The 16,267-nt window shown below is 36.1% G+C and overlaps 1 long non-coding RNA gene and 1 pseudogene across 2 annotated transcripts; both read left to right on the top strand.

Moving 5' to 3' along the window:
- The first annotated feature begins 738 nt into the window (after positions 1-738).
- LOC147279631 (uncharacterized) lies at positions 739-10,752 on the top strand (annotated as a pseudogene). Its single transcript, XR_015123507.1, has 12 exons — positions 739-1,294; positions 2,059-3,159; positions 4,114-4,389; positions 4,486-5,547; positions 5,708-6,287; positions 6,562-6,834; positions 7,732-8,007; positions 8,104-9,133; positions 9,300-9,868; positions 10,318-10,361; positions 10,406-10,498; positions 10,648-10,752. The product of XR_015123507.1 is annotated as an uncharacterized LOC147279631 (transcript).
- A 1,590-nt stretch (positions 10,753-12,342) lies between these two features.
- LOC147279630 (uncharacterized) lies at positions 12,343-14,653 on the top strand. The gene is made up of 3 exons (XR_015123237.1): positions 12,343-13,375; positions 13,572-13,731; positions 13,812-14,653. It is a non-coding gene; the product is annotated as an uncharacterized LOC147279630 (long non-coding RNA).
- The last annotated feature ends 1,614 nt before the right edge of the window (positions 14,654-16,267 follow it).

Genomic DNA, 16,267 nt, shown 5'->3' with positions numbered 1-16,267 from the left:
CCGACTTGCCTACAAGAGGAGTAGGGCCTTTCATTGGGAAGAGGGCTTGCTGCAACTAGTGTTGGATGAGGTGTCGTCGTAGAGATCCGTCAAAGAGTTTAGTCAGGAAAGTTAAAAGGGCAGGTCAAACTTGGGAATAAAAAGCTAATAAATAGATATAAATTCATTAAAAGTAAGGCTTAAATGCTTAATAGCCATTTTGCACTTTCAAGTTTTAACTATGACCCGGTGACAAATTGTCCATCAAACTAAAAATTTGGTTAATTTACCTCTCAAATTATTACAAATAAGTCAAAAGTTAAAAGATAAATAGTAAATTATTCATAACCCCTGTTTTGAACTTGATTAATTCAAAACTTTACGGCTCTATTTTTATTGAAACTAATTCAAAACCTATTAGAGACTTAATATATCATAATTATAGGATATAACAGTACGTATGATGAGTTCTCAGTTACAGTACAGAGGCGATTATATATGATTAGGTGATATCTGGTATTATAGGCAACACAAAAACAAAGTGTTTCTCTCGTAATTATAAGCTAAGCTGGGGGGATTTCTCCTCATATATTTCCGAAAGTTTCAAGGGAATAATTTGACTTTATATCTATATAAAGCCAAAATATCCCCTCATATAGTTCATAGTCAGTCGTTAAAAACAAAGAGTTTCTTTTAGTTTTTTTATCTGTCCGAAAAAAGTATGCTTTAATTACAAAACAACTTCTTGCTGATTAATTTATTAATTATAAAAGACAAAACCGGAAAACAGAACCACTGCAGTAGTACGAATGGCTAGAAGGGCAGACCATGAAGCCTTTTCTTCATCCTCATCTTCCTCCTCAAAACAATGGATGTATGACGTGTTCGTGAGCTTAGCTGAAGACACACGCAAGGGCTTCACAGGCCACCTCTACATGGCACTAAAAGAAGGTGGATTCAACACATTTATCAACCAGAATGAACTAAGAAGAGGAGAAGATCTGACAGCAGAACTGGTGCAGGCAATCCAAGGGTCGAGGATCTCTGTCATTGTCTTCTCAAGGAGGTATGCCGATTCCAGTTGGTGTCTTGAGGAGCTGGTCAAGATCATGGAGTGTAGAACAACATTCAGGCAAATGGTTTTCCCAGTTTTCTATGATGTTGATCCTTCACATGTAAGAAAACAAAGTGGCTGTTTTGCAGAGGCATTTGAGAATCATAAAGATAGAGGTACAGATAAGGTAGTGAGGTGGAAAGCTGCTCTTGTTGAAGCTGCAAATTTGTCTGGCTGGGATCTTAGAAACAATGTGGATGGGTACGTATTTACTTTTTTTTGGCCGGATGGGTACTTAATCACTAATTAAGTTCATTGGACAATAATTAACTTACTCATCTCAGTACTTCTAAAATCCCCAAATTAAATAAATATGGCTCCTATATTGATTGAATTATATATGAAAAAATCATGTAATTTTTCTTTTTAATTTCAAAATAGATGCATTTATATATAATAAGTTCAATCGGTATTTTTGCATGGATAATAATTACTCATCTCAAATTTTATGGCTCAGCATGGAGCATGGATTATCGCATCCATACTTGAATCAGCTACACATAGTCCGGACGAGATCCTATAAGGGAATCTTTTATGCCAATCTTATACTGGAAGCTTGTGTGGATAACATCCTATACAAGAATCTAGAATTGTATATGAAAATCCTTTACGCAAGAAAAGCTTCTGTATAGGATTAGCATAAAGGATTCCAGTATAGGATCTCGTCTGGACCACGTGTGCATGGCCTGAGTATGGATGAGGGAAGTACTCCTTCATGAAGTATGTACATATGTGCATACATGTTTGTATGATCATTTTAACGTATTTAACAAAATTTTAATGGTTTCGATCTGGAGTTAAACTTACCAATTTATGAGTAATTAAGTTGAATATATTTTACTTCCTAGTAAAAGGAAACAGTGGCCAATTCTTGTTATCTCTAGACAACCTATTGTCCTAATTTCATCAATTTAATCTTGACTTTCATGATAAGTCTTAACTCATCTTTTGAATTTAATTGTTAGGCATGAAGCCAAGTTTATCAAGACAATTATTGACGAAATTACTAGTCATCTAAGCAGCACCAACTTACGCATTGCTGTCTACCCAGTTGGAATAGATTCTCGAGTGCAAGATATAAGTGATTATTTGGGTGTTGGATTGGATGATGTTCGCATGGTTGGAATTTTGGGAATGGGTGGAATAGGTAAAACAATGATTGCCAAAGCCATTTATAATCAATTTTGTGATAGCTTTGAAGGAAAGAGTTTCCTTGAAAACGTTAGGGAAACTGAAAAGCACCAGAATGGTATGGTTAGTTTGCAAGAAAAGCTTCTTTCAGATATCTTACATCCAACAAAGACAAATGTAGGAAACATTTCTAGAGGGATCAATGTGATAAAACAAAGACTTGGATGTAGAAGGGTACTTGTCATAATTGACGATGTAGACCAAGTGGACCAACTAAATGAATTAGCTATAAATCATGACACGTTTGGTCCTGGAAGTAGAATTATAATAACAACAAGAGATGAACATTTACTAGACTCACTTGAAGTGGATACAATATATTGGGCTCGAGGAATGAATAAAGAAGAAGCTCTTGAGCTCTTTAGTTGGCATGCCTTTAAAAATAATTGTCCTAATGAAGGATATTTTGAACTCTCAAGAAGTGTTGCTGATTACTGTAGAGGTTTGCCACTGGCTCTTGAAGTTTTAGGTTCTTTTCTTTTGGGAAGAAGCACTAGAGAGTGGATAAGCACATTGGATAAATTGAAAAAAATTCCTTGTGGAGATATTCACAAACAACTCGAAATAAGCTTTTATAGGCTAAATGATGACACGGAGAGGGACATATTCCTTGATATATGTTGTTTCTTTATTGGTTCGAATATGAACTATGTCAAACATATATTGGATGCTTGTGGCTTTTTGCAGATATAGGAATTAGTGTCCTCCTTCAACACTGCCTTATAACTGTTAGTGAAAGAAACAAGCTTATGATGCATGATTTACTTCGAGATATGGGTAGAGAAATCGTGCGTGAAAGATCCCTTGACAACCTTGGAAAATGTAGTAGATTGTGGCATCATGAAGATGTAATAAATGTATTGACAGACAATTCTGTAAGTACTTTGCCAATCAAATTTTGTGCTAAATGCATGTAATACAAGTGAAGCATCTGTTATACATTCTAGTCAGTTTCATTTTTTCTCATAAAGAGAGTCAGTTTCATTTTTCATATCAGTGTAGTGTTCGATCTGCAGTTTCTTTTGTTTTGTTATTTTTTTTTTTTGGTCGAACTGCAGTTTCTGTTGTTAGGTTCAATATTATCAAGCAAGGCTGATAGGTCAAAATTAAGAAGGTATAAATGGGACAATTTGGAAATCGTAGAACGGGGTTAGGGGTGATCGTTGTTTCAAAACCATTAACTTTTAGAATAAAATCCAATATGAATTGGATTGTAGATTTTACAATAAATTAAGTCCAATGTGATTTGAGGTTGGACACCAATTTATCCAATCCAAAGCAATTAATATTGGCCAATTGGATTGGATTGGATTGAATCATCAGTTTAGTGAAGGAACAAATATTGAAACATTAAGAAACTATCATGATGAAATTAAATGCAATAACAAATTTTAATAGAGTGGATTAAATGCTTCAGGAAAGTGTTATGATAATATTATGCACATAATATAATTCTGCCAAAGCATTTAAATTATTCCTAATTTCTATAGTATCAAATGCCTACAAGACCAAAGAAGAATGATATCAAAAAAATTAGATTGGACTGGATTGTCATGAGAAAATCTGTCATCCAATTCAGTCACATCTGTTTTTTAATTTTGATATCTAATCCAATCTGCCAAAGTCATTGAAATCGGTCAAAATGGATAGGATTTTACTGGATCAGTCAATTTAGGCTGGCCTTGATTAAGGCATGACTAAGGGGATTGCCTTGTATTGGATTTTAACACAAGGTCCCATACTATAATTTGTGGTTCATATGCTTGTATAAGTCATTTTTCATATGCAAATAACCCTTTTCTTACTGAGTGCAAGCTTTTTGTTAACAGGGAACTGAAGAAATTCAAGGACTCACTCTATGTTTGCAAAGATCTGATCAGGCTAGTTTCAGGGCAGAAGCATTTTCTAATATGAAGAGACTGAGATTGCTCCAACTCAACTACATACAACTCACTGGAGACTACAAAAATCTTTCCAATAAGTTAAGATGGCTCTGCTGGCATGGATTCCCTCTAAAGTTCATACCAAACGACTTCAATCTACCGAATATAGTTGTTATCGACCTACAGTATAGCAACCTAGTACAAGTTTGGAAGGATTCTGAGGTACAATAACCTCAACCATGGTTTTATGCAAAACATGATGTTCTGTTTCTATTATTTTTAGATTCTAATTTTTGTTTGTCTTTTCATTTTGTCTAGCAATTGCTTGGGAAGTTGAAGATTCTTAATCTCAGTCATTCCCATTACCTAACACGATCACCAGACTTTTCAAAACTCCCAAATCTCGAGAAATTGATTCTCAAAGACTGTAAGAGTTTGACAGAGATTCACCAGTCCATTGGACATCTTAAAAGTCTTGCTTCGGTTAACTTTAAAGACTGCAAAATTCTCAAGGGTCTTCCAAGGAGTTTCTATAAGTTGGAATCTATTGAGACTTTTGTTCTTTCTGGCTGTTCCAAATTTGAAAACTTGGCTGATGACTTGGGTGAGATGATTTCATTGACAACTCTTCTTGCAGATAACACAGCAATAAGAAAAATACCATCTTCCATAGTACGATTGAAGAACCTGAAATATTTATCTCTTTGTGACCTGAAATGGTCACTGCACAATTGCTCGTTGCCCTTAATCTTTTGTTCTTTGCTATTGCCAATACCATATCGGAGATCCATTAATCTATTTCCTCCTTCGTTACGGGGCTTAAACTCTTTAAGACAATTATTTCTTAGAGACTGCAATCTAATTGATGTTGTTCCTAAGGATCTTGGGAGTCTATCTTCTTTAAAAGTATTAGATCTAGGATGCAATAGTTTTCATAGCCTTCCATGTTTCAGTGGTCTTTCCGAGCTTCAATATTTATCCCTGGATAATTGCAATTTAACTACTGAGGCAATTGATCCTATGGATCTTGGGAGCCTATCTTCTTTAGTAGCTTAGGATCTACAAGATAATAATTTTCATAGCGTTCCGAGCCTCATTGGTCTTTCCACGCTTGACTGTCTATTGCTGAATAATTGCAAAAACCTTGTTGAAGTCCCAGAGTTACCAAAAAAATTGACTATGCTGGCAGCGAATGACTGCACTGCATTGGAAAGAATGCCAGATTTTTCAGAAATGTCGAAGATGGATACATTGCTTCTGCGCGATTCTCTCAAACTCATTGAGTTTCCTGGCTTGGATAAGTCCTTAAACTCCATGACGTTGATTCAAATGGAAGGGTGCAGCAATATCACTCCTACTCTTAAGGAGAGCATCCTACAGGTTCCCTCTCTCTCTCTCTCTCTCACACACACACACACACACACACACACACACACACACACACCCCCACACACACACGTACTGCATACATAAGCACGCGCAAGCATGTATTGTTGGCTGTGGCATTTTTCTTATACATATCTTCCTTCACATGGTATAGGGATGGACTTCGAGTGGCAGAGGTGGCATTTTTCTCCCTGGAGATGATATTCCTGAGTGGTTCACCTATGTCGACGAGGGTGACCAAGTCTATTTTCAAGTGCCTCAAATTGTTGGTCATAATTTAGAAGCGTTGACTGTGTGCATCGTTTATTCATGTTTACATGACAATGGATCTGTAGATGATATTTCCATTTATGTTATAAATCATACGAAGCTCACTAGTTTTGTAGTCCGGCCAATGCGTCCCAACACAATAATTTCCCATGAAGTTATTTGGCAGGGAAATTTATCAAACAAGTTCAATATGGAAGGCGGAAACTGGGTTGAGTTTTATGTAGAATTTGGATCTGGTTACTGTGTGAAAAAAACAGGAGTCAATCTAGTATGGGACAAATTTTTCAATGAAAATATGATTGAGTGTGAGTCTATCCCATATGCTTTCTTTGTTGGTGAGGACGACAATGAGGAGGAGGATGTTGATGATGATGATGATGATGATGCAGAAATCATGTCAAATAGTAGCCTTGTTGATGATGAGGTCGATGAGGCAGGACCAAGCCATGACTCATCTGATCCCAGTATTGAAATAATTCCATATGAACAATTAGCAGCTAAAGAAAGATGAAGGGGAAGTACAGAAGCAATACAGCTCATTATAATTTCATATTAAGGCTCAAAATCACAAAAGCTGCAGGGAAACTGAGAAGCAACAGCAGTTATCAAAAAAGAGAAGTAGAAGAAGGTGTGAAAAACTGAACTTGAGCCATTCTTTTTGGTACCAGAGATATCTACATTGCAGCATAATTGAACTAGCTAGCATTTCTGACTCTACACTAATTAATGTCCCTATAGCATTCCTTGATTTATCTTGTTTCTTTTGGAATGGATATGAACTATGTCAAACAAATATTGGATGGTTGTGGCTTGTTTGCAGATATAGGAATCAGTGTTCTCCTTCAACGCTGCCTTGTAACTGTTAGTGAAAGAAACAAACTGATGATGCTTGATTTGCTTTGAGACATGGGTAGAGAAATCGTGTGTGAAAGATCGCTTGACAGCCCCCCTGGAAAATATAGTAGATTGTGGCATCATGAAGACGAAATAGATGTATTGACAGACAAATCTGTAAGTACTTTCCTAATCAGGTTTTGTGTTAAATGCATGTATTAAATATCCGTGTAATGTTCTGCAGTTTCTTTTGTTAGGTTCAATAGTATCAGGCAAGGCTCATAGGTCATAATGAAAAAGGTATGTATAAATGGGACTATTTGCAGATCGTATAACAAGGTTAGGGTGCTCGTGGGTTCGAAACCATTAAGTTTTAGAAAATCCCATATGATGCAATATGAATTGGATTGTAGATTTTACAATAAAATCTAAGCTGATTCGAGGTTAAACTCCAATCCAATCCAAAGCAATTGACATTGGCCTGTTGGATTGGATTGGATGATTGGTTTTTTTAGTGAAGGAAAAAATATTGAAACATTAGAAAATTATCATGCTCCAATCAAATGTGATCACAAATTTAGTAGAATTAGATTATTTTTTGATTGGTTTTTTCTAGTCAGGAAGTACAGTGAAGATTAAATGCTTCAGGAATGTGTTGTGATAATATTATATACCTAACATAATTCAGTCAAAGCATTTAAATTATTCATAATTTCTATAGTTTCAAATGCCTACAAATGTAAAGATGAATGATATCAACCAAATTGGATTGGATTTGGTTGGATTTTCATGAGGAAATCCATCATCGAATCCACTCACATCTGTTTTTGAAATCGATCAAACTGGATTTGATTGTATTGGATCAGTCAATTTAGGCGAATTGGATTCTCTTAGACTATACAAGGCCTTGATTAAGGCGTAACTAAGAGGGTTGTCTAACAGATTGGATTTTAAACACCCCTAGGACAATGTCTCATACTATAAGCACTGCTCTTATCTTGTAATGTATTCATAACTCCTCTTCATGTGCATGTATCACACTTTTCTTACTTAGTGCAAGCTTTTTTATAACAGGGAACTGAAGAAATTCAAGGACTCACTTTGAATTTGCAAAGATCTGATAAGGCTAGTATCAGTGCTGAAGCATTTACTAATATGAAGAGGCTGAGATTGCTCCAACTCAACTACGTACAGCTCACCGGAGACTACAAATATTTTTCCAATAAGTTAAGATGGCTCTGCTGGCATGGATTCCCTCTAAAGTTAATACCAAACGACTTCAATCTACCAAACATAGTTGCTATCGACCTACGGTAAAGTAACCTCGTACAAGTTTGGAATGATTTGGAGGTACAATAAACTCAACCTGATTCCATGCAAAACATCATGTTCTGTTTCTATTCTTTTTGGATTTGATTCCTGATTGCTTTTCATTTTGTCAAGCAGTTTCTTGGGAAGTTGAAGATTCTTACCTAACACGATCACCAGACTTTTCAAAACTCCCAAATCTCGAGAAATTGATTCTCAAATACTGTAAGAGTTTGACCGAGATTTACCAGTCCATTGGAGATCTTAAAAGTCTTGCTTTGGTAAACTTGAAAGACTGCAAAATGCTTAAGGGTCTCCGCATTTATAAGTTGGTATCTATTGAAACTCTTGTGCTCTCTAGCTGTTCCAAATTTGAAAACTTGGCTGAGGACTTGGGGGAGATGGTATCATTGACTACTCTTCTTGCAGATAACACAGCCATAAGAAAAATACCACCTTCCATAGTTCGATTGAAGAACATGAAATATTTCTCTCTTTGTAACCTAAAATGGTCACCATGTAATTGCTCGTTGCCCTCAATCTTCTGGTCTTTGCTATTGCCAAGACCATATTGTAAATTCACTAATCTATTTCCTCCTTCTTTAATGGGTTTATACTCTTTAAGAGAATTATTTCTTAGAGACTGCAATTTAATTGATGATGTTCGTAAGGATCTTGGGAGTCTATCTTCTTTAGTAGAATTACATCTTGGACGCAATAGTTTCCATAGCCTTCCAAGCTTCAGTGGCCTTTCCAAGCTTCAATATCTATCATTGGATAATTGCAGATTAACTGATGATGCAATTCCTATGGACTTGAGAGTCTATCTTCCTTAGTGTATTTAGATCTACAAGACAATAGTTTTCGCAGTCTACCAAGCCTCTCTGGCCTTTCCAAGCTTGACTGTCTATTTTTGAATAATTGCACAAACCTTCTTGAAATCCAAGATCTACCAACAAGTTTGATGATTCTGGAAGCGAGTGACTGCCCTGCATTGGAAAGAATGCCAAATTTTTCAGAAATGTTGAATATGATTAGATTGCATCTACCCAATTCTCTCAAACTCATTGAGTTTCCTGGCTTGGATAAGTCGTGAAACTCCATGAGATTGATTCAAATGGAAGGGTGCAGCAATATCACTGCTACTCTTAAGGAGAGCATCCTACAGGTTCTCTCTCTCTCTCTCTCTCTCTCTCTCTCTCTCTCTCTCTCTCTCTCTCTCTCTCTCTCACACACACACACACACACACACGTACTGCATACATAAGCACACACAAGCATGTATTGTTGGCTGTGGCGTTTTTCTTATAGAAATCTTGCTTCACATGGTATAGGGATGGACTTCGAGCGGCAGAGGTGGCATTTTTCTCCCTGGAAATGATATTCCTGGGTGGTTCACCTATGTCGACGAGGGTGACCAGACTTGAAAATAAGTGCCTCACATTGTTGGTTGTAAATTAGAAGCTAGCATTGACTGTGTGCAGGTTTTTTCATGTTTACATGCCCACGGATCTCTAAATTATATGTCCATTTATGTTATAAATCATACGAAGCTCACTAGTTTTGTGGTCCAGCCAATGTGTCCAAACACAATAATTTCCCAGGAAGTTATTTGGCAGGGACATTTATCTAACACGATCAATGTGGAAGGCGGAGACTTCGTTGAGGTTTATATATGTAGAATTTGGATCTGGTTACAGTGTGTAGAAAACATGTGTCAATCTAGTCGGGGACAAATTTATCAATGATAACATGATTGAGTGTGAGTCTATCCCATATGTTTATTTTGTTGGTGACGAGAACAACGAGAAGGATGATGTGCAGAAACCATGTCGAATATATAGTAGCCTTGTTGATGATGAGGTCGATGAGGCAGGACCATGCCATGACTCATCTGATCCCTGTATCATACAGAAGCACTTCAGCTCATTATAATTGCACTGAAGGTCAAAATCACAAAAGCTGCAGGGAAACTAATCAATCATGCTAGGGTGAAGCAACAAAGAATAGCAAAAATGAAAAATAGAAAGAAAAGAAATGTGAAAAACCGAACTAGGTTAAACCATTCTTTTTGCAGTACAAGAAATTATCTACATTGCAGAATTGAACTAGCATTTCTGGCCTTACTCTAATTCATGTCCCTTTCGTATGAAGTGTTCGAGAACATATAATATTGCAGCTGATTTTAATATATGTACATGACCTTTATTGTTTAATTTTGCCTGTATTACTCAGCTCCAGAGGCATAAAACTTGACACCCACTACAGTCCTTTTGAGCAATGCATGGTTGGGACTTTGACAAGGCATAAGATTGTGCATAACATTGCTAATATTTTATGCTGGGTTTGCAGGTTGTGGGGATGATAAGGCCATTTGGGGGGACTCTCACCATCTGGTAATTCTCTGTGAAGACTACTTTGTTTATCTGTGCATATATAGACAAGAAAGATCGGGTACCCTGGAACCGGAACTTCCTTTGGAAACTTCACCTTCCTCCCAAAAACAAGTGCTTCCTGTAGACTGTTGCTCATGGTAAGATCCTAACCAATTAGCAAGGAAGATTACTAATGGCAGTCATTGTCTTAGATGTTGCTTTGTTTAATGAATTTGGAGTCTCTTGATCATCTTCAACGGCTGTCAAATCTTTTTCATTGTGTGGAATGCCCTGTTCAATCCTTCAGACTTTGCTCAGTCTCTTCCAATGCCTTTCTTTGACTGGATTTTTGTTAATATTAAAAGGAAAGATAACCTACAGGTTCAAAGGAGCTGAAGATCGAGAGCTCTGACTTGGGTGTGAAGGTATTTAATGGTCACTACCGCTGGAGCTACAATTCCTGTAGTTGATTCAGTTTACTGTGTACGTTGATTTCTTATTGAATGAAGAATCCATTTATTGAAAAGAAAATAAATGGATGGATTTTCCTATAAAGGATACGAGGGGGACGCTCTGAACCCTTTAATTGCTCTCTATATCCCCTTGCATGCTGTTTTACATAAAGTTACCATTTTACACTTATTTATAATTTTATTATTTTTTAAGATTCAATTTTCTCTCTTTTTTTTTAATATATAAAAACACCTATTTAGAATGAAAACAAAAAAACAAAAAATCGCATCAAACACCATCATTGTCTACTGACTTTGTCGATGGTCCCCTTCCGTGCACCGCCGGCCACTCGCGATCTCTTTTTGTTTCTCTCTCTTTTTTCGATCTCTTTCTCTCTATTTCTTCGTCAAAAGACTTAAGGGATGACGACGGCAACCTTGTTGGCCCCCAATTCAAGCAAAGTAGCAATATTACTAAAACATTTAAGCAATTGTATTTTCCTTGAAGTCTGCCAGTAATGCGCAGGGAATCAAATGATGATGCAATCATGTAAGTATTGAGCCATCCTTTGTACAGTTGTAGCAGAAAATATCTACATTGCATATAATTGAACTAGCCTAGTATTTCAGACGGTATATACTAGTTAAAGCACCTTTCATACCGAGTGAAATATATTCAATTTTTGCAGCTGATTGCAATATATGCATAGTTATATACAGGAGCTTAATTTCTTGGTCATCAATTTTGCCTGTAAATTTTGCCAATAGAAATATCATGGAATTAAGTATCGATAGTCACTTCAGCAAAACAGTTTAAGAAGATAATAAGGAATATATATACAGATAAGATGGAACATCTCGATGCTCATCAAATTTGGATTTTTTATTATACAACCATTGACTATTTGACTTAGACCTAGACATAAACCGGAAATTCTAACATAACTGCAGGCATTAGATGCCTTCAAGCTTTTGACCGTTAGATCAGTAAATGTTGATCTAACGGTTAAGAAAAAAACTTATGGGCCAGCAGGTAGCAAGTTAATGAGATGAGAGAGAAAGTGAGCTAATATACAGGGTTAGCACTTATCGGTAGAATTTCACGAAAAAACCCAGACTTCCACAGGGGCAGAGCTGAGCTCAGTGCACAACCCAGCAGGGGCAGAGCTGAGCTCAGTGCACAACCCAATCCGAGATCCATCCACACTTCCAGAGGGACAGAGCTCACTCCACAAAGAATCAATTTAATGGGTACATCGAGACTTCCACAGGGGCAGAGCTGAGCTCAGTGCACAACCCAATCCGAGATCCATCCACACTTCCAGAGGGACAGAGCTCACTTCACAAAGAATCAATTTAATGGGACAGAGCTCAACCACGAATTGCACATCCATCACACGAATTGCTCACTCCTTCCTCTGTTGTGCTCTGTTAGTTTAAGGTATTTTGCACTATGGGTTTGGTATGGTCTTGACGTTTTCCCATTTAATTTGAAGATTTGGCATAAAATTGTTATTGGGGTATGGGTTCATGTGGATAGTTTTGATAATTGTTCGATTTCAAGGTATGGATATATTTAGGGATTTCAGGACATTTGCATGCAAAACGCTATAAATGCTTATGACTGCTCATGTCCTTTTGGAATGTGTGTGTGTGTATGTGTGTGCTATTTATCTACTAATAAGTCTCTGCTGCATTGATTAAAAGAAAGAATATACATGTATCTTTCCTGTGCCAATCTGTAATCTGCATGACTTTATCTAGACATCATAATGTTGACCTTAAGTTTTAACCGGATTATTAGAAAGATACTTATATCATCAATACATGTACCTTACAAACCATACTAAAAACCAGTCTTTTAGTGGAAGAATAGTGATTGCATTACTTAAACATTACTCTTGCATGGTGGACCTTCTAGGTAGGGCTGGTCATTTGGAAGAAGCAGAAGAGATTATCAATGGCATGTCAGTTAAGGCAGATGCTGTGGTGTGGGGTGCATTATTCTTTGCTTGTTATATTCATAAAAATATTTTGATGGCAGAAAGAGCAGCTTCCAAGCTTCTCGAGTTGGACCCTCATGATAGTGGAGTTTACATTTTGCTTGCAAAAATGTATAGGGAATCAAATATGTGGGAGGAGGCAGGGAGGGTGCAAAATATGATGAAGGAGAGAGGAGTAGAGAAGACTCCTGGTTGCAGCTCAATTGAGGTCAATGACATTGTATATGAGTTTATTGTCAGAGACAAATCACACCCTCGGACGAAACAGATATATGATTGTTTAGTTCAGTTAACAAGACAAATAGAGCTTGTTGGTTGTTTATCTGCAGTTCATGCAGTTTGAAATGACTTTCTCCTTGGTTCTTAATTTAGGCAACAAATTTGAATTAGCAGGTAAAGGAGAAGAGTGCATGTGAAGTGTCCTTCATTTCAAACTGCTAGACAACGTTCAAAGAGTGCATTTTAAGAGTGTAGTTTGCTTTGAAGTGATCTAAATTAAAGAGTATCTAGAACAAAATCTGGACAGCTATACAATTGCAACAATTGAAGAACTTCTCTATTCTTTGGTGCTTCTGCTCTGGTATGAACCCTTAGGAGCTGCTTTTTTGTTTTTTGTTTTTTTTTGCCCCTCTTGTTTTGTACTTTTATGATTCTCTGAAAATGCTCACCCTTCTGGATTGACATTTTTCCTTAACAAAAAATAATAATAGGACTTTCCTGAATGCAATTTGTTTTTGTGTTTATTATACTGACCATGCTTTCTGCACTAATGTCAGGGTTCTTACAAGGAAAACATGATAGCTTTTCTTCACCAGCACCAAAATGTTTTCAAGGTTGCTAGCCAAGTACATCGCAGTTCCATCCTTTGTCAAGGTATTCAAAGTTGCTCCATTGGCTTTTGAAGGGCTGCTATTTATCAAAGCTAATTTCCACGAGGTAATGGACCATTACTTGCCCCAGAATTCAATATTGCACTTTCTAGAAATTGTCATTTTTATGGGAACTTTTTCTCTCAGATGAGCATGAAATGGACTTCGATCAATTTGGGATACTTATAAAAGTAAAGTTCAGGTGATTGCATTTTCGTTCCTGTTTACATATACTTTCATGGCACTACTTATTTGCGTTTGGAAGTTTAATTTATGACCTGATATAGTAGATTACCATTTTATAGCTGGAAAAGTCATTAGGATAGAGACGTCTTTTTCATTGGATTACTTCTGCCTTGACACTCTTGTGAGAGGTATTCAATTGGTTTAGAGAAGAAGGGAAATCTAGTGCACAATCCCTTAATAAGCTATATTGGATTTGGAACCATTATTAATACCAAATTTGAGATAATGTAAATTAGATCTCTTCCTAACTGCTTGGTTTTCTTTGTCAATCCAATTAATTTGATACACTTGGTACCAATTATTGCTTAATTGAAAGTCTGTCTTAGGTTAATGCGAAGTGTCTGGTTTCTCTTATTGCATTAAATGCTATGAATTCATAGTTTTGATTTGTTATGTGAAATTGTGCTTCTGAATAATTGGGTTGGTAGTTCTGTTCACTCAATGTATATCTTCATGTTAAAATTGTGTGAAGAAGCAACCTTGCCTCCAGACCTATTGCAGAGGCAGAGTATCTTGCCATTGTGTGGTCTGCAACGTCTCAGCAATCAACACATGAAGATTGACTAGTATTTCATACCAAGTGTGTTCAAGCTAGTTGCTGATATTTTCCAAACCACTTCCAATGGTCCCATTATGTTCTCCAAGGATCAAAATTGGTCTCTGAAACTCTCCGTGCTTTTGGAACATGTATTTGAACAAATATTGATTAGTTAAATGAATGGATGAAATTTTTTATGAATGGATGGATTTTTGTTGAATGGATGGATTTTTATGAGAGAATGGAATATAAATAACATTTATAACATCCAAATCCCATTAAAAATTGACATGTATAATCTTGTTTGTTTATATCAGTTTCAGGAGGTTTTATACATCGAAAAAACTTGATTACGATTTCCAATCTTGTTTTGGATATCAGTTGGGCTGAAAAAACAAATGGCATTTGCTTTGTTCTTTTGACAATTCATCCATTGCGTTTGATCTGTTGAAATGATTTTAAACGATTCGACAGGGACTGCTCAGGATCCCAATTATAACAGCATTATTCAATGATTAAAAAACAGAAAAAGATTTTGGTTAATACATAAAGGGGCAGCAAAATACAAGCATGTGTATTGGCAAAATATGTATTGGCACTTTTGGGTACTTGATATTCAACAAATTTTACCCAACTCAAGAATGCCTAAACATTTTGATACAATATTGATTAAAAATGTAAAACACATGTAAATGTGTAATGTATATAGTTTTAAACTTTTAGTATAAGGTTTTTAATTAAACTTGTTAATACTTAATACCTTAAAAAATTTGATCTAAAAAAAACCCCCTACAAAATTTAAAATTCAAAAAACTAAAACTGAAAATCACTAAAACAAAAAAATTAAAACACAAAATATTGAAATTGAAACCAAAAAAATTCCATCCTCGCCCAAAATATAAAATTAACCCACCCAAGTTGAAAAAAAAATGAACCTCTGGCGCGTCTCCAGACTTGTCAAATAGTGTAATTTTGAATTGCATGTCAAAACCTGATTGTTACACAGGAGCTTGTATTTAGCACTCTGAGAATGCAATTGCTCTTTTGTGTATACACAGTTGCAGTGCGAAACGTTTTTTTGGCCCAGTGATGAAATTACCATTTTCTTGAGATTTGGTTCAAGAAAATGGTAACTTGGATTAAGAAAATGGTAACTTACAATTCATTGAGAAAAAGTTACCATTTCTTGAGAAAAAAAATCAAGAAAATGGTAAGTTTGGTCACGCTGGGGCTGGATTACCACTTTTTTGAATGAAGTTTCCATTTTCTTGATCAATTGATCAAGAAAGTGGTAACGTGTTTTGCTCCACTGATTCCGTTACCATTTTCTTGATATTTGGTTCAAGAAAATGGTAACTTCGATCAAGAATGTGGTAACTTACCATTTCTTAAGAAAATGTTACCATTTCTTGAGGAAAAAAATCAAGAGAATTGTAACTTTGGTCAAGATTGGCCTTAGTTACCACATTCTTGAACTAAGTTACCATTTTCTTGATCGAACGATCAAGAAAGTGGTAACATGTTTTGCTTGGCTGATTTGGTTACCATTTTCTTGATGTTTGGTTCAAGAAAATGGTAACTTGGATCAACAAAATGGTAACTTACCATTTCTTAACAAAAAGTTACCATTTCTTGAGAAAAAAAATCAAAAAAATGGTAGCTTTGGTCAAGCTTGGGCTTGGTTACCACTTTCTTGATCAAAGTTACCATTTTCTTGATCGAACGATCAAGAAAGTGGTAACGTTTTCTGCCCCACTGATTTAGTTACCATTTTCTTGAGGATTGGTTTAAGAAAATGGTAACTTGGATCAAGAAAATG

Source organism: Dryas octopetala, chromosome 7, assembly GCF_963921425.1.
Source record: "Dryas octopetala chromosome 7, drDryOcto1.1, whole genome shotgun sequence".
In the NCBI taxonomy this organism is placed as follows: Eukaryota; Viridiplantae; Streptophyta; class Magnoliopsida; order Rosales; family Rosaceae; genus Dryas; species Dryas octopetala.
Note: the sequence above shows the minus strand (reverse complement) of the source record. Positions and strands in the feature narration are given on the sequence as shown.